General features: G+C 38.8%; 1 protein-coding gene and 1 long non-coding RNA gene across 2 annotated transcripts in view; one reads left to right on the plus strand and one right to left on the minus strand.

Annotated features, from left to right (window-relative positions):
* The window catches only part of LOC102152471, a 71,543-nt gene extending 68,897 nt beyond the window's left edge, over positions 1 to 2,646 (minus strand). The window contains exon 1 of the long non-coding RNA XR_005365002.1: positions 2,284 to 2,646. This is a non-coding gene — a long non-coding RNA (uncharacterized LOC102152471). The remainder of the gene's footprint in view (positions 1 to 2,283) is intronic.
* NR6A1 (nuclear receptor subfamily 6 group A member 1) overlaps positions 1 to 18,381 on the plus strand; it is a 221,878-nt gene that overhangs the window by 109,718 nt on the left and 93,779 nt on the right. The window lies entirely within an intron of this gene.

An 18,381-nucleotide genomic window follows, 5' to 3' on the forward strand; every position in this document is an offset into this window, starting at 1 on the left:
ATATTTTAAAGAAAAATTTGCTTCCCTGGAGTCTTGGAACATTTGGTTTCATTTTGGTCTTGTGAAATAATTTGTAAAAGATACTACTTTTATTATATGTCAGTTGTGTCAGTAAGCATATTTTTTTCTCTGACATTTTATTTGTAAAATATTCTTCTCCTTTCTATCAAAGCTTACAACTAATAAACTTTGGATGCTTTTGATTTTTCTAACTGTGCCAGGGCATTGAATGAAGTTCCCTATAGTGAGAAAAGAGAGCACATGGGACTCGTGACTTTATGTACTCCAACAATAGAGCTTTTATGACATTGGAGGTGGTTAAAAAAGCTAGAAGTAGGTCTTAAACATGGCATCTCTGTGTTGCCTTTTTTTTTTTTTTTTTTGTATTCTCAGAGCTGCCAGGAGTGCATCGGGCCTGTAATTTCCTGTTCTCTGAATCCCCCATCTTTCTGCAGCTCCAAGCTTTGTGTCCCACAGCCTGTGACTCTGTGCTAACAAATCGCTATTGTCCAGTGGGGCGAATGGTGGCTGGAACTAAAGAATTGCTGTCTGGTTTCTATTCAAATCCAGGTAGTGAGATATATGAATGGACTTTTCGAATCGTCATGTGAATAATGTCTGCTCGGCATGAAGGCTCAGAGCCACATTGGAAAGATTAACTCCTAGGCTGACCACTAACATCCTTTGTGGTAGGAGGTAGAAACATTCCCAAGTATCATTTTATTCACACTTAATTTTCCGTTTTATCCTCTAAAAGCAGGGTTAACCATTCAGTTATTTGGCTACTTTTCTCCCAAGTTTTAGTGTTTCTGTTGATAATATGGAAGTTTAGGGAAATGCTAAGTTTTCACCTAGAACGCTGTATTATTTTCTGTTAAAAGTTTTCTACCTTACATTAATTACGGCATAAAGTTCTCTTTATAGTATTCATACAAAAATGAGAAAGAAAGAGCTGTTTTTCCTAGGAAACCAACCCTTGAAAATGCTTTTTAACCAATGAAGGGAAAAAAAATATATATATATATATATTTAGTGCATTTTACTTATCTGCATTTTCCCCCAAAAGTCCAAATTTATACAAAGAAAAAGAAACAACTTCAAATGCAGCATATTAACCAAACAAGCCTTATTCAAATTAGGAACCAGTTTTAACATTTATAAGTATAGCAGAATCAGGATTTTTTAAAAATCAGATTTGGAAGCCAGACTCTAAGTTATAATTCTCATTTATCCTTTGAATATTACTATTTTATCTTTGTCTTGTATACCTGAAAAAATGTCGATAGGATAGATAGAAGGGCCCTGCTTTTTTTTTGCACTCCTTCCATATCGCAGGTACTATGGAACGGAGAGCCTTTTATGTTTCTTTTTGTCTTAAACTCAGACAGCTTTGTAAGCAGTAGTGTGTAGATTACAAGAGTTAGACAAAAGCAGGCGCGACTGAGAAGAGTTGGGGGGGGGGAGCTTGGGGCACTTCCTGTCACTCAACACATTCCAGATCACTAAAAAATTTCCACACCCTCTGCATTCCCTCTTGCCCACCCCAGATCCCAGTATTTTCTGATTCCATATGTTGTGGTATTTATCACACTTCTATCATTGGGCTCTGGCAAGACTGCTTCAGAGGAGATGCATTCCTTTAGATTGCACAAAGCATAGCTGGGAAAATGGCTGGCAGTTTCAGAATCTAGTCACGATCGCATGCATGAACACCTCACACATCCATGCCCCTTTCCCCCCCTTCCTGCCCCTGCAGCTGGCTGACCTGTCTCACCCACTGCTGGCCTATCGAACGGCCAGGACTGTCTGGTTTGGCTCATGCCTTTGTCCATGTCTGGCTTAGTTCCTCTCTGTCTACGCTTGCCACTACCCCCACCGCCCCAGGCAGAGCAAGTGTTTGGCCACACAAAACTACAGATAGAAAAGGTGGTAAAAACTTCAAACTTTTTTTCTCCAACAGTTTATTCTTTTGTGAATTTCTCCCTTTTTTTTAACTACTCTGTTTTAAGAAAACAAATACGAAATTAATTATCTAAAGGCAAAGAATGCAAAACAACCTTTGTGTTCCTTATAATAACTGACTTCATAACTCTCTCCAGCTGCGTTATGGGGTGTGTATAAAAAGCTTCTGTTCTGAGAACAAAGGAGCACGTGCAGAAATGAGTCTAAAAAACTCCATTGACAGTATTTCACTACACAAATTACTTAAAAGATTTTAGTTAAGCTTCTCAACAGATTCAATGTTAAAATGGTTTTTAGTTTAAAAAAAATGAAAGTGCTTACCCAGTAAAAGAACCGAAGTAGTCCTGAACTGTTACGTAAGACTTTTTACAGTTGGATCTTTGTCAAAAGGGGGTAGGGGTGAAGGGAGAAAGCAGCAACAACAATCAAAAAAGTTCGAGCTGCTGTGGCTAGAGGACAACTTCTGTGTTTCCAGATAGGATTCTTGCTGTAGAAATGGAACTTCCAGCCAGCACAGCATCCTGTCCCGGTAGAGAAATGAGTTTGTCAGTAAAAAAAATTAAATACTGGAACCCAGGCTAGACGAGGTATTGAACTGCGCCAGATTTCCTTGCAGCCCTGTCTGCTCAGCTCGCATTGAACTATATATGACCCAGATGATGGACAGAAGCACATTCAGTCATGTGCACTCTGGAAGAAAGCGGATTTGCTGGTCCCTGGCAATGCAGGGGTTTGTCTTCTGATTGGGCTGTGCCCTGATCAGTGAAATGTGAAGCCCTCACCATTCAGAGCCCGTAATTCAGGACTGGCAGTTTGAGTGTCTGGCTGCCTCTAGTTACTGAGAGAGACTTTGAAGGTGTTGCTTTTGTTTGGTGGCATTACCTACCCAGAGGTTGCTTTACACCTATGTACTAGTGTCAGGAGCAATGCGAGTCTTTCTGAAATGCAAGAAGGTAGCCAACTTTGCCTGAACCCTGTCATCTTATTGTTGATGAACTTGGCTCTAACTTAAACCAATTATTTGCTGATAGAATTGTGATCCTGACCAAGGGCTCGTGTCCACACCACGCCCTGGCCTTTATTCTAGGGTTTGGTAAGGTAAAAATAAAGGTGGCATTTGACTTCCTAGATGATATAAATTGGTCTTACTGAAAATTGGATGGATGGATAGCAGAGAAGATGGATAGTTTTGGGTTTTGGAGTCTTTGAACATACTATACTAGGAAGGAGGTTTATCTCCTATGATCCTCTTTGTGAAGCTGTCACTCTTATTCCAGTCCTTAGTCACATAGGGGACTGCTGGAGGGAAGCTACCAAAGTGTAGACCTGCTTGGGCTGCAGCATAGCCTTTAATCATGCAAGATAGCCAGAATCTACTCTCTCTAGTCTTTCTGAACTAGGGTCATTGGGATTTTTTTCCCATCTTTCTGGGCCACTAGGAAACCAGGTCATTATACAGTACTGTCAGTTGTGACATTCTCGTTTAGAATATAAAAGTTGCTTTGTTTAATGAAAATTAACACTTTTTTTTTTTTTTTAATTTCAGGCAGTAAAGTATTATGAGACATTGGTACTTATATATGAAATCCACTCCACATGGGCCAGTTAGGAATGAATTTATATAATCCTAATCTGGCTTTTGGACATACAAATACTTTGATATATTTTTTTGTTTCTTATACTTGTAGAAATAAACCTGTAGTCACTGTATAGCAGCTATGTATTCTGCTGTAAATTTTGAGTTTGGATGTTTGGGTAGTTGTGATTTCGTAGATGTTGACTACATTACATAGGGTCCTATGTTTGAGGATTGCCCCAGATTTCTTGTCATGTGTTAACCTGGGGAAAGCTGGCTTGAAATGCTACTAAATATAAGAATGATCAAAGTGGGGGGGGGATCCCTGGGTGGCTCAGCGGTTTGGCGCCTGCCTTAGGCCCAGGGCGTGTTCCTGGAGTCCAGGGATTGAGTCCTGCGTTGGGCTCCCTGCAGGGAGCCTGCTTCTCCCTCTGCCTGTGTCTCTGCCTCTCTGTGTGTCTCTCATGAATAAATAAATAAAATCTTAAAAAAAAAAAAAAAGAATGATCAGAGAACTGGGGGTGCATGCTCTCTCTCTTTCTATAACTCATAGGAAAATTATTCTTTTTTAAATTGTAAAATATACATAACTTTTACCATTTTAACCGTTTTTAACTTTATAGTTGTATAGTATTAAGTATATTCACATTGTTGTACCATTATCATCATCTGTTACCAGAACTTTTTCATCTTTTTCCCCAATTGAAACTCTTTATATAACACTTAACTTCCTCCTTCCCCCCAGCTCCTGGCAACCATGTTTCTACTTTCCGTCTCTATGGATTTGACTACTCAAAATACTTCATATAAGCAGAATCATAGTCTTTTTGTGACTGCCTTACTTCACTTTGCATAATGTCTACTATGCTCATCCATGTTATTGCAGGTATCAGAATTTCCTTCCTCTTAAAGACTGAATAATATTCCACTGTATGTATGTACGTGTGTGTATATATATGTATATATACATATATATATCACATTTTATTTATCCTTTCATCTGTCAATGGACACTAGTTGCTTCTACCTTTTGGCTGTTAAGGCATTTTGACCATTCTTCTTCCAGTCTTGTGAGGGCATCTTTATAGAGCTGCCCTGACCCATCTTAGAAGCCATTCCATTTTATAAATTGGAAGGGTTTTGATATACCTATCAACTCTAGACACAAACCAGGCCCTAATACTAGATTTGCAAGAGAGGAGCAGATTCATTTCAGCCTTTCTGGATGAGATAATACATACTACCCTCCTACTAGTTCTTTTATACTTACTTTTTATGGGTTTATCTTTCCTGTTACACTGTTGGTTCTTCGTGGGCAGGGACTGCAGCTAATTCTTCTTGAATTGTGCCTGTGCCCCAGTATAGACACAAAATAACAAAGTAGACATTACTATTAGTTGGAAAAAAGATAAATGAATGAAATAATAATAAATGTTAATTTTTACTGGCTTTTATTATGTACCGGACACTGTGACAGGTATTTTATATACATAAGCTTATTTGATCTTCAAAATAACCCTGTGGTATAAGCCCCATTACCTTCATTTAACAGATAAAGGAGTTTGCCTAAGGTCTCACAGCATATAAAAGATATAATGAGGATTTGAACCCTTGTCTCTTTCAGCTCCAGATCCATAATGCTAGGGGCAGATTTCATAGGTGGTGATCAGTGGGGTTTAGCCTAAGCATTGATTCCAAGTCAAATATTCTTTCACTGGGTATCAGAAGCTACAGCCTTATGTAGATGTAATTCATGAGTAGATACTCCGAGGAAAGCTCAACATACTAGTAACTTGGACCTTTTATAGATTTTTAGCCGAACAACTTCTTGTTGAACTCGATTCACAGATATTCCTTTGTATGCAGATTCTTTCTCATGTTATTTTGAAAGTGCCATTAAATAGAATGCACTAGAATGAATTTATCCAAGTTCTTCATTTTTCATTTGGCAGATAGGTATCCATATACCATATGTTTATGGTGTATATGTGTTATATGTATATAGGTGAGTAAAATCTAGGTGCTAAGGAGAGCTCAAGAACAAAACAAAACATTCTTATGGAACTTATATTCTAGTGAGAAAACAAAAAATAGGTTAAAGTAAAATGAAGTAAAAGCATGCTGTGAAGAAAATAATCTGAAATTGACCAGTTAAAAGGAACTTTCTCAGTATTTTTAAATAAGGTTGTATCCAGATGTTCTGATTCTAATAAGGTTATTTGCTAATATTTGGCCCACTTTTTTTTCAACTTCTCAAATACTCTGAAAAATATAGAAGATAACATTCCCCACCTGATAGTCTCATTTTATAGGTCAGTGACTTTCAGGTTTTATTTACTATTACCCACTGAAAGAAAGATTTTATGTTGCAATTTATTATACATATGTTTGTGTGTATATATCTACATATCAATAAATATGTACCTGAAACCACTTTCATGAAATAGTACTTGTCTTTATTACATATAGTGTCATCTGATATTTTTCTTTTATTTTTTTACTTTAAAAGAAATGTTATTTGCAAGCCACTAACTTGGTTTTACAACCCACAGAAGGGGCATCCTGAACTTTGAAAAATAGTATATAGATGAGCAAACTGAAACTCTGAGAAGTTATGATTTGTCCAGTGTCACATAGCAAGGAAGTGGCAAAGCTAGGACTTGAATCAAAGCTTGATTCCAAAGCCCTTATTTGTCCTACTACATTATATAGCTTCCCTAGTGATGCTAACCTTTAATGAAACTGAACAACAACAACAAACCACAAATAACCTTTAATAATCATTACATAAAATGTAAATTTCCCAAAACAGAGGCTACAGGAAGGAGCAAAAATGGTCTTCCTTTGATCTGATCTGTCCATATGTTGGACAGAATACAGTTGATAGTACTCATTAGTTATGCTGGGAACCCATAGATTCCCAAAGCATTTGTATCTCATTATGCAGTCTAGCCCTGAGCTAACCATGGTTCTTAAAATAATAGCTATGATAAGACCTAGCTTCTGAATGTGAGAGTATGGCTTTCAAAAGTGACGTGTTATAGTGTGACTTGGAGTCAGGACTCATATATGGGAAAAGATATCTAGAGTTTGAGTTCAACCCTGCTCTCTCTGACCTGGCTGTGGTACTGGTTAATTTTGTGGAAAGGAAAAATCGTGCCCTCCTTTCTCCCTAGAGCACAAGGCTGTATTGAAGGGAGAAGGAAAGGAAATTAATGACTTCTGTCTACTATGAGCCATGCACTGTACTCTAGGCACTTCTGACATGGGTTTTTAATTCTCACAACAGTTTTGTGAGGGGAATGCTATGTTCTCTATTTTGCAGAGAAGAAATTATTTTATTTTATTTATTTATTTATTTATTTTTAATTTATTCATGAGAGACACAGAGAGGGAGAGAGGCAGAGACGCAGGCAGAGGGAGAAGCAGGCTCCATGCAGAAAGCTGGATGTGGGACTCAATCCTAGGACTCCAGGATCACGCCCTGGGCCAAAGGCAGGTGCTAAACTGCTGAGTCACCCAGGGATCCCCAGAAGAAATGATTCTTAGAATCCCAGTCAGGTAGTAACTGAGGCTGGTACCGGAACTCTACTATACCTGAACTTTAAAAATCATACCCTTCACCTTAGAGCTAAGTTAGAGCTCCAAGCAAATGAGACCGTGTAGACAAGATATTCCAAGAGTTTGGAAATGAAGAGTTATGTCATAAGATGGAAGTCTATGAAAACTAATAGTGTAGAAATAGAGCTGCTTTCTTACTCCTGTGCAATGTGGGGTGTACCTTGCTAGCTTTTAGTCTTCATGCAGGGGCTTTTCAATGAAAAACAGTTGTTTAATCTTCTGGTTTCCATTATTAACCAGCAGAGTTGTTTTCTTCTCCTTTTTCTGCCATGACTTAGACATTGTTTTGTTTTTCCTTTTTGGGCTTAAATTAGATTGGCTCTTCAAGGCTTCTGGATCTCCTTATTTCTTGAGTAGGCAAAAATAGTCAGGTGCTAGTGTCTGCTAGGGAAAAGGATAAAGTAACATAACATGGGCAGGATTGGATTTCAGGCACAGGCCATAAACCACTTCTCCAATGGCTGCAGGAATATGCTCATTTTTTTTGTGAAAAAGAGACTGTGACCCACTGTTAATCATTTGACTGTATAATTAAAGCCAAGGGTTTTGGATAATTTCCTCAGATATATATATCGGAAGGCCCATTTTTTTCTCTTCCATTTTGTCTTCCCACAGATCACATTAAGGGTAAAGATGGCAAAGTAGATAAGGCAAAAAGAGACAAGAACCACCATGGGCCAAACCCCATGGTAGGTGCTTTGTAAAACTGTTACTTTGAATTCTTACAATGTTCTTATTGGTATTGCCATTTCCTCTTTAAAAAAAAAAAAGATTTTTTAAAAAGAATTTTAATTTCTTTATTCATGAGAGACACACAGAGAGAGGCAGAGACATGGGCAGAGGGAGAAGCAGGCTCCCTGGGGGAGCCCGATGCAGGACTTGATCCTAGGACCCTGGGATCACGACCTGGGCCAAAGACAGACCAGAGCCTATCCCAGGACCCCAAGATCATGACCTGAGCCAAGCATATGCTTAGTCCACTGAGCCACCCAGGTACCCTAACCCCCCACCCCCACCCCTCGCTGCCCATTTTCTCTTTTATATAAATGAGGAAACTGGAGTTTGGAGAGGATAAGTAACTTTTTCAAGATTCAGAAGGTAGAACCAGTAATCTAACTCAGATTTTTTTATGGGTTTTGTTTTTATGGCTCCAGAGCCCTCTCTCTTTTCTCTCTTTCTCTCTTTTTAAAAATATTTTATTTATTTATTTGACAGAGAGCACAAGCAGGGGAAGAAGCAGGCTTTAGGAGATGTAGGGCTGATGTAGGGCTCCATCCCAGGGTCCCGGGCTCATGACCTTAGCCAAAGGCAGAGGCTTAAACTAATCAACTGAGCTACCCAGGTGCTCAAAGCTCTCGCTTTTTCTTATCTATTTACTGTCTTCACTAAAGTACTTCCATTTTCTCTCAGGGGCATTGCCAGAGTTCAGAGAATGTTGGTAGTGATTTTATCTCCTAGAACAGACTCTTTCAGAGTGGGGTTATGGTAACTTTATCATTTAAAATTCAGGCCATCACGGTGTGCCTGAGTGGTTCAGTTGGTTAAGCATCCAACTTTTGATTTCAGTTCAAGTCATAATCTCAAGGTCGTGATCTCAGAGATGTGAACCTGAGATCAAGCCCTGCCTTGGGCTGCGTTTTGTATAAGCAGGTATATAGCCTGCTTAAGAGGTATATGCTTAAGCAGGTGTATAGCCTGCTTAAGATTCTCATTCTCTGTCTCCCTCTACCTCTCCCTCCTCTAAAAAAATTCAGGCCATCAAAATCTTCAGGAGCTGATTATAGCATGAACCATTGAGACCACTTTGGTCTGACTTCCCATTTGTATTGCCTTCTACTAGGCCTCCCTGAGCAGCTCTGTTAACCTTTTATATAAAGATCTTGTCCAGGAGATACATAACACCAAAATAAACACACTTTGTAAAAGGTTACATGTTCACCATTCCTATTAAAATCACAAGTGCCCATTGAGTAAGATGGCAGAGATTAATTTAAGCAATTTTTAGGGAGTCTTTTTTAACTTACACATTTCTGAATAGTTTTCTTCTTGGTAAAAATTGTAACCTCTCATTTTTCTCTAGGCTTGTAAAGACAATTAACTAATACTTGAAAACTTAGAAAATTGGTATTTTTTTCTTTCATAAGTATTTTATTTAGTACATTTTATTCTTTAGAGCAGTTTTGGATTCATTTCAAAATTGAATGTAAAGTACAGAGTTCTTATATACCCTCTGTCCCCAATGTGCATAACCTTCCCCATGTCAACATCAAGCACCAGAGTGCTACAGTTGTTAGAAGTGACAAACCTGGGATCCCTGGGTGGCTCAGCAGTTTGGCGCCTGCCCTCGGCCCAGGGTGTGATCTTGGAGACCTGGGATCGAGTCCCACATCGGGCTCCCAGCATGGAGCCTGCTTCTTCTCCCTCTGCCTCTGTCTCTGCCTCACTCTCTATCTGTGTCTCTCATGAGTAAATGAATAAAATCTTTAAAAAAAAAAACAAAAAACTGACAAACCTGTACTGACTGACACATCATTATCACCCAAAATCCATAGTTTAGTTTAGGGTTCACTCTTGGTGTTGTACATTCTGTGGATTTTAACAAATGTTTAATGACATGTGTTACCATTGCAGTATTGTGCAAAATTGTTTCATTGCCTTAAAAATGCTCTGTGTTCTGCCTTTTCATTCCTCCCTCCCTCCTAACAACTGGCAACCACTAATATTTTTACTGACTCCATAGTTTTGTCTTTTCCAAATGCCATACATTTGGAATCATACAGTAAGTGTGTGACTTTTTTTGATTGGCTTCTTTGATTTACTGATAAGCATTTAAGCTTTTTTCCATGTCTTTTTATGGCTTGATAGCTTATTTATTTTTAGCAATGGATAATATTCCATTGTCTAGATATACCAGCTTATCCATTTACCTACTAAAAGCCATCTTGATTACCATCTTGATTACTTCCAAGTTTTGGCAGTTATGAATAAAGCTGCTGTGAGATCCCTGGGTGGCTCCCAGGGCACTAATCCCAGCGGTTTAATGCCTGCCTTTGGCCCAGGGCGTGATCCTGGAGTCCCGGGATCAAGTCCCACATGGGGTTCCCTGCATGGAGCCTGCTTCTCCCTCTGCCTGTGTCTCTGCCTCTCTTTCTCTCTCTCTCTCTCTCTCTGTGTGTGTGTGTGTGTCTCATATGTTATGTTATGTATATATGTATAAATAAATATATATATAAGTATATATGTATAAATCTATATATTATGTTGGTCTGTTTTTGGGCTTTCTCTTCTGTTCCATTATCTATTTGTCTATTCTTTTCCCAATATCACACTGCCTTAATTACTGGATCTTTGTGGTAATTCTTGAAATCAGATAGTGCTGTCTTCTGACTTTGTTCTTCTTCAATATTGGTAGTGTTGGCTATTCTGGGTCTTTTGCATTTCTTTATCAACTTTAGAATCAGTTTGTCAATACCCACAAAATACTTTGCTGGGTTTTTTTTCTTTAAGATTTCTTTACCTATTTTTTTTTAAGATTTTATTTATTTATTCATGAGAGACACACACAGAGAGAGAGAGAGGCAGAGACACAGGCAGAGGGAGAAGCAGGCTCCATGCAGGGAGCCCGATATGGGACTCAATCCCGGGACTCGAGGATCATGCCCTGGGCCGAAAGCAGGCATTAAACCGCTGAGCCACCCAGGGATCCTCTTCTTTACCTATTTTAGAGAGAAAGAGTGGAGGAAGGAGCAGAGGGAGAACATCCCCAAGCAGACTTTCCTGCTAAGTGCAGAGCCTCATTCAGGGCTCAGACCCTCATGAGATCATGACCTGAGCCGAAACCAAGAATTGGACACTCAACCGACTGAGCCACCCTGGCACCCCTTTATGGGGTTTTGGTTGGGATTATGTTAATTTATAAATCAAGGTGGGAAGAACTGGCGTCTTCACAATATTGACCCCTGTTATCCGTAAACATAGAGTATCTATGTTTATCTATATCTATCCTGGATCTTGTACATATTTTATTAGATTTAATGCCTAAGTATTTCATTTGGGACGGGGTGCTAATATAAATGGCAATGTATGTTTAATTTCAAATACCACTTGTTCGGTGCTGGTATATAGGAAAGCAGTTGTCCTATTTATTAACCTTGTATCCTACAACCTTGCTAACATATCACTGCTTTTAGTTCAAGGAGTTTTGGGTTTTGTTTAGGTGTGTGTGTGTGTGTGTGTGTGTGTGTGTGTGTGTGTGTGTGTGTGGACTTTTTCCAGATTTTCTACATAGACTGTGAACAAAGACAGTTTTATTTCTTCCTTCCCAGTCTGTATATCTTTTATTTCCTTTTCTAGTCTTATGTTAGCTGGGACTTCCAGAACAATGTTGAAAAGCAGTGGCGAGGGGATCCCTGAGTGGTTCAGTGGTTTAGCACCTGCCATTGGCCCAGGGCGTGATCCTGGAGTCCCAGGATCGAGTCCCGCGTCAGGCTCCCTGCATGGAGCCTGCTTTTCCCTCTGCCTGTGTCTCTGCCTCTCTCTCCCTCTCTCTGTGTATCTCATGAATAAATAAATATAATCTTAAAAAAGAAAAGAAAAGCAGTGGCGAGGAGATACATCCTCATTATTTCTGATCCTAGCAGGAAAGCTTTGAGTTTCTTTAAGTATGATGTTAGCTGTAGATTTTCTTTATCAAATTGAGGAAGTTCCCCCCAATTCCTAATTTGTTGAGAAGTTTTAGTTGAACAGGTATTTGATTTTGTCATGCTTTTTCTGCATCTATTGATATGATCAAATGATTTTCTTCTTTAAAGCCTCTTGATGTGATAAGAGTACATTAATTGATTTTTAAATGTTGAACCAGCCTTACATACCTGGCATAAACCCTACTTGGTTGTGATGTACAAACCTTCTTTACATTGTTGGATTCCAGTTGCTAATATTTTGTTGAGTTTTGCATCTATATTTATAAGAGATCCTGGTTTGAAGTTTTCTTTTCTTGTAAGGTCTTGGTCTGTTTTGGTTATTGGCATAATGCTGGCCTCATATAATAAGAGCTATTCCTTCTGCTTCTAAATTTCTTGTATATTCTTGAAGAGATTATAGAGAATAATTTCTTAAGTGAACCCATATGGACTTGGTACTTTTTGGTAGGGGGAAGATTATTAAATATTGACTCAATTTCTTTAATAAAGGCCTATTGAGATTGTCTGTTGCTTCTTGTGTTGGTTTTGGCAGAGTATATCTTCAAGGAATTGGTCCATTTCACCTAGATTATCAAATTTGTGTGCATAGGATTGTTCATAATATTTCTTTATTATCTTTCTGATGTCCATGAGATGTGTATTGTGTTATATTCTCTTTCATTTATATTAGTAATTTGAGTCTTCTAGCTGGTAAAACATTTTAAGAATAAGAAAAATAGGGGTGCTTAGGTGGATCAGTTAGGTGTCTGAATCTTGATCTCAGCTCAGGTCTTGATCTCAGGGTTGTGAGTTTAAGCTCTGCATTGCACTCCGTGCACAGCCTACTTAAAAAAGAGAGGGCAGCACGAGTGGCTCAGCGGTTTAGTGCCGCCTTCGGCCCAGGGTGTGATCCTGGAGACGCAGGATCAAGTCCCACGTCAGGCTCCCTGCATGGAGCCTGCTTCTCCTCCCTCTGCCTGTGTCTCTGCCCCTCTCTTTTTCTCTCTCTCTGTCTCTCATGAATAAATAAATAAAATCTTTTAAAAAAGAGAGAAAATAAAAACAAGGTTTTATTTCACCTTCACTATTCATTTTCCAATGTTCTTCCTTTCTTTACATAGATCTGAGTTTCTGACCTGTATTTTCCTTCCCTCTGAAGAACGTCTTTTAACATTTCTTGCTGGGCAGGTCTACAGGCAACAAATCAGCTCATTTTTGTTTGTCTGAGAAAGTCTTTATTTTTCTTTCACTTTTGAAGGGTAATTTTACAGGATAGAGAATTCTAGGTTGAGGGATTTATTTCTCTCAGCACTTTTAAGAATCTCACTCTATTCCCTTCTTGCTTGCATGGCTCTGAGGTTAATTCATTTTTTTAAAGATTTTATTTATTCATGAGAGACAGAGAGAGGCAGAGACACAGGCAGAGGGAGAGGCAGGCTCCATGCAGGGAACCCAGTATGGACTCGATCTTTGGAGTCCAGGATCACACCCTGAGCCGAGGGCAGACACTCAACCACTGAGCTATCCAGGCATTCCTCTGAGGTTAATTCAGATGTAATTCTTATTTTTATTTGTTCATCAATAAGTTGTTTCTTCCCGGGGATCCCTGGGTGGCTCAGCGGTTTAGCGCCTGCCTTTGGCCCAGGGCGGGATCGAGTCCCTAGGCGGGCTCCCTGCATGGAGCCTGCTTCTCCCTCTGCCTGTGTCTCTGCCTCTCTTTCTGTGCCTATGATGAATAAATAAAATCTTAAAAAAAAAAAAAGTTTCTTCCCTCTGGCTTCACTCAAGATTTTTTCATTATCTTTAATTTTTGAAGTTTGAATATAATATCCCTAGGGGGGTTTTTGTTTGTTTGTTTTTGCACTTATCCTGCTTGGTGTTCTCTGAGCTTCTTAGATCTGTAGTTTGGTATCTGACATTAATTTGTGGAAATTCTCAATCATTACTGCTTTAAATATTGCTTCTGTTCCTTTCTCTCTTTTCCTTCTAGTAGTCCCACTGCATTTATGTTCTACCTTTTGTTGTTGTCCCACAGTTCTTGGATATTCTTTTTTGTTTGTTTGCTTCAGTCTTTTTTCTCTTTGTTTTTCAGTTTTGGAAGTTTCTATTATCATAACTTAAAACTTTCTTTAGCCATTCCCAGTCAGCGTAATGCTGCACAGCTACAAGGATCACATTTTCTGAATCCCAAATTGTGACAACAGATCTCCTATAAGGATTTTTTTAAAGATTTATTTATTTATTCATGAGAGACACAGAGAGAGGCCGGGGGGAGGGAGAGAGAGAGAGAGGCAGAGACATAGGCAGAAGGAGAAGCAGGCTCCTCACAGGGAACCCGATCTGGGACTTGATTCCGGATACTGGGATCAGGCCCTGAGCTAAAGGCAGAGGCTCAACTGCTGAGCCACCTAGGCATCCCTTTTTTTTTTTTTTTTAAACTTTTATTTTTATTTTTTATTTTATTTTTTTTAAACTTTTTTTTTTAAAGATTTTATTTATTTATTTATTCATGATAATCACAGAAAGAGAGAGAGAGAGAGAGAGAGAGGCAGCGACACAGGCAGAGGGAGAAGCAGGCTCCATGCAGGGAGCCCGATGTGGGACTCGATCCCGGGTCTCCAGGATCGCGCCCTGGGCCAAAGGCAGGCGCCAAACTGCTGCGCCACCCAGGGATCCCTTTTTTTAACTTTTAAATAGACTTTTTTGAGAGCAATTTTAGGGTTTTAGGTTTATAGCAAAACTGAACAGTACAGTGAATTCCCATAAACCCTTTCCCTCAACCTCTTCTCATTAATATTCCACACACTGGTGTAATACATTTGTTATGGTCAGTGACCCTACATTGACCCAATATTACCACCCAAAATTCACAGTTTATATTAGGATTCACTCTTGATGTTTTTACATTCTGTGGGTTTTGACAAATGTATCATGATTCAAGTGAACTTTTAAGAGATTTATTTTGAATTCCTGAATATTGGAATTTAGAAAACATTGGTTTGTGGAAACCACAGAACAGAATATTTTTGGAAAATCCTGAGTACAGTTATTGTATGTGTAGATGCCTCAGATGAGCTCCAATGCCTATCTGTTTTGGCTGGTGTTTTGAGAGGCTTTGATACAGACTCCATAGCAGGTGAGGAGCACGCATATAGTCTTGTTTGCTCAGGTGGCTTGGCAAAAGCTGCAGGAACTGCCATGGGGGGCTAGGAAGGACCTGGGGACTATAGAGTCAGATCTGGCTTCTCCTAAAGGTATCATGCAGCTGGAATGTGAACATACATCAGTTTGAATTCCATTTCTTTTTCTTTCACTAGTGTCTTAAAATATGTGGCACATATTAAAAGCTCAGAAATTGGTTTAATCTTCAAAATTATTGGTACATAACCTATTTTTCAGTTTTCTAGCAAAAGGATGGAAAACTAAAAGAGAGTCCAATCTGTACAAATCTATAGTGATTTTTTGTCTTACCTGCTTTTTTTTTCCTTTGGAAGAATTACAGTGTAATTCTTTCTGAAGATAGAATATCTTTTTTTCTGATCTTAAAGGCAATATATAGTCATTGTCAAACATTTCTTTTAAGTTTATCCTGAGAGCTTTGCAGTTAAGGCATGTGATTAGTACTCACTTTGGAACTATTAGATAAAACTGGAGACATAGAGTGATTTTGATATTTGATACATACACCTGCACTGACCCTTCTCATTGACTACAGGCCAGAATTCTTTTTTTGAGAGAGAGAGAAAGAGCACGCATGTGCACACACAGACTTGTGCGGGGTGGAGGCTTGGGGGGCAGAGGGAGAGGGAGAGAATCTTAAATAGGCTCCATGCCCAGTGTGGAGCCTGATGTGGGGCTCAGTCTTTCGACCTGAGATCATGACATGAGCCAAAATCAAGGGTGGACGCTTAATGCACTGAGCCACCCAGGTGCCCCTGGGCCAGAATTCTTAATACCTTTCAGATATTTGCTTGCCCCTCTGGTTCCTCAAACCTGCATGTTCTCCTGTTGTTCTTATTTCTTTTGGTGGCATAAATCACATTGAATTAAAGCTGTGGTCACCTCTGCTACCACCTTTTTCATGGCCTCCATATCCAGTCAGCCAGCCAATTTGGTCATCTCAGTCTTTGTCTTTTATATGTATGCTTTCATCATTATGTGACCACCTTCTCTTCCTTTCCTTCCCTGCAACCATTTTTTAAAGCTTATATTTACTTACCAGTTTACGTATCAGAAACTATGACAAATGGTTCTCAACTGGAATTTGTTTGGTAGTGTCTGGAGACATTTTACTTAAGATACTGTATGTGTGTATATTGTATTTGTGCATTAAAAAAAATTGGGTAATTGCTTTACACACTGAAAGGGCTAAATGTGAGATCTGGTTCTATTGGTAACTAGCTGTGAGACCTTGAGCAAGTAACCTAACTTCATTAAGTCTATTGTTTCACCTGTAAAATTATTTTTACAGGTTTTTGGAATTCAGTGATAGCTTACACGTAAAGTGCTTAACACAGGGCCTGGCACAATGTTGAGTGGGCAATGAATGCTAGTCTGTTATTAGACCCTATTATTGTTATTTCACTACTTCTTTAATTCACACCTCTGTATCTCTAATAATATATGTGCTCTGGAGTCACAATTCTTGCATTTAAATCCTGGCTCTACCACTTCCTAGTTGTGTAAACTTAAACCACCTAGGCATTGTGTGCTTCACTTTCAATATCTAGATAAAGTAAAACTTGCACCATAGGGCTCATTTCAGTATTAAATGATAATATAAATAAAACACCTAGACTAGGTCTGGCCCATGATTAATGCTCACTTATGTTAGCTCATTATTACCACTCTTCTAACATTTAATACTTCTTACCAGTGTTACACTCATTTGTATACTTGTAGCTCCCTTATCTGAAAGGTAGTTCCTTGAAGAGAAGGATTATAAAATATTCACTTCTGGCCAGAACAGTATTTTAAACTTAGCTGTAACGTCATTATATTTTACTTGATAAAGGACTTTCAGAGACATCACTTCATTTGGGCCTCACAAAAACTCAGTGAGTTAGGTAGACAGAATGCTAGCTAAGTATGTACATAACTAGGAAAGAAAAGGGGAGGCTTGGGGCCTCTCATGCTCTAAGCATCGAGTCCTTCCTTTATGTTATTCTATGTAATTTTCATAGCTATCCTGAAAGGTAGTGTTTATTAATACATTGTAAATATAAGGAAGTTAATGTCTCAGTAACGTGACTAAAAACTCAACCAGCTAATAAGCTTCAGAGCCAGGACGTGTTGCCACAAAGCCTTGTTTTTCGTTACTGAATTTTCATGGCCAGGTGTCAAATTTGGTGGTATCTAAACCACAATCTCATTCAGATCCCTTCTCTGTTTTGGGAAGCCTAGCTACCTTGCCTCCTGAAAGCTATTGATGTTGAAAGCTGAAGTAATGTCAGGAGAGAGAAAACCTTCAGACAACGACCATTGGAAAAATTAATCTTAATTATCCCTGTATTTTAAAGACCATTAAAAAAGAGTAGATGAATGTACTCAGTTTGATGCCAATGATTTCAAAGGCTCCGTGAACATTTTTATACCACTCGGTTTGCTGTAGAACCACCTGAGAATGTTCTGAAATTTATACATAATAACCTGTAGTATGTTGGAAAGAGCCCTAGGTTGTTTGAAGTCAGAAGACCTAGAGTTGGATCCCTTTTTGCTGAGATTTTGTGTAGTCTTTGAATCCAAACAGATCTGATTTGAGAAAGTTAACCTCTCTTGAGCCTTTCTTTTATATGTGTACAATTAGGAGAAAAATACCCATATAGAAGAGTTTTGAACATTAAATGCAGTGAACTAACTATAAGACATATAAGACACCATACCTACTACATAGTAGGTATATAATTAAGTAAGCCATGATAATAATAAATATATGTTATTAACTACACAAAGAAGTTTAACTGTTTAGCTTGGTTTATATGACCTTTCCTGGTCTGGCCTTCCTCAGCATCCTGTTATCTCTTCTCCAGCCACTCACTACTGTGTCTTAAACTCTAGCTGCACAAAATTACTCATGTTTTCAAAACAACCAGTGCTTGTATGCTGCTATATCTTTGTACATGCTACTGCTTTTGCCTAGAATGTACTTTCTACTCCCTCCCCCTTCTCTATTAGAAGTCTACTTCTTCAAAACTAAGCTCAGTGCCACTTCTGATTGTTAAGTTCTACCAGATGTCTCCTCACTCCTACAGATTTATCACTACTTCTTGTTAGTTTCCATTAGCACCTTGTTTGTGCTTTTCTTGTGACACTGTAGATCATTTCTAGGTCTGTCTCCCCCATTGTCTCTGGAAGACAGTGACTTTATCTTAGTATTTTTTTAGAATTCTGAGGTAGCAGAGTGTATGACTGTATCCCACTTGGGGCTTCCCTTTCAGTTTGAATTCTAAAGGTAAAAAATGTGATGGTGCTTCTCTTTGTTTTAAAACTCTCCGAGGTGTAGGCAGTCCACATAGAGGTTAATCTCATTGCTCAGATTTG

This window comes from Canis lupus, chromosome 9, assembly GCF_011100685.1.
Source record: "Canis lupus familiaris isolate Mischka breed German Shepherd chromosome 9, alternate assembly UU_Cfam_GSD_1.0, whole genome shotgun sequence".
In the NCBI taxonomy this organism is placed as follows: domain Eukaryota; kingdom Metazoa; phylum Chordata; class Mammalia; order Carnivora; family Canidae; genus Canis; species Canis lupus.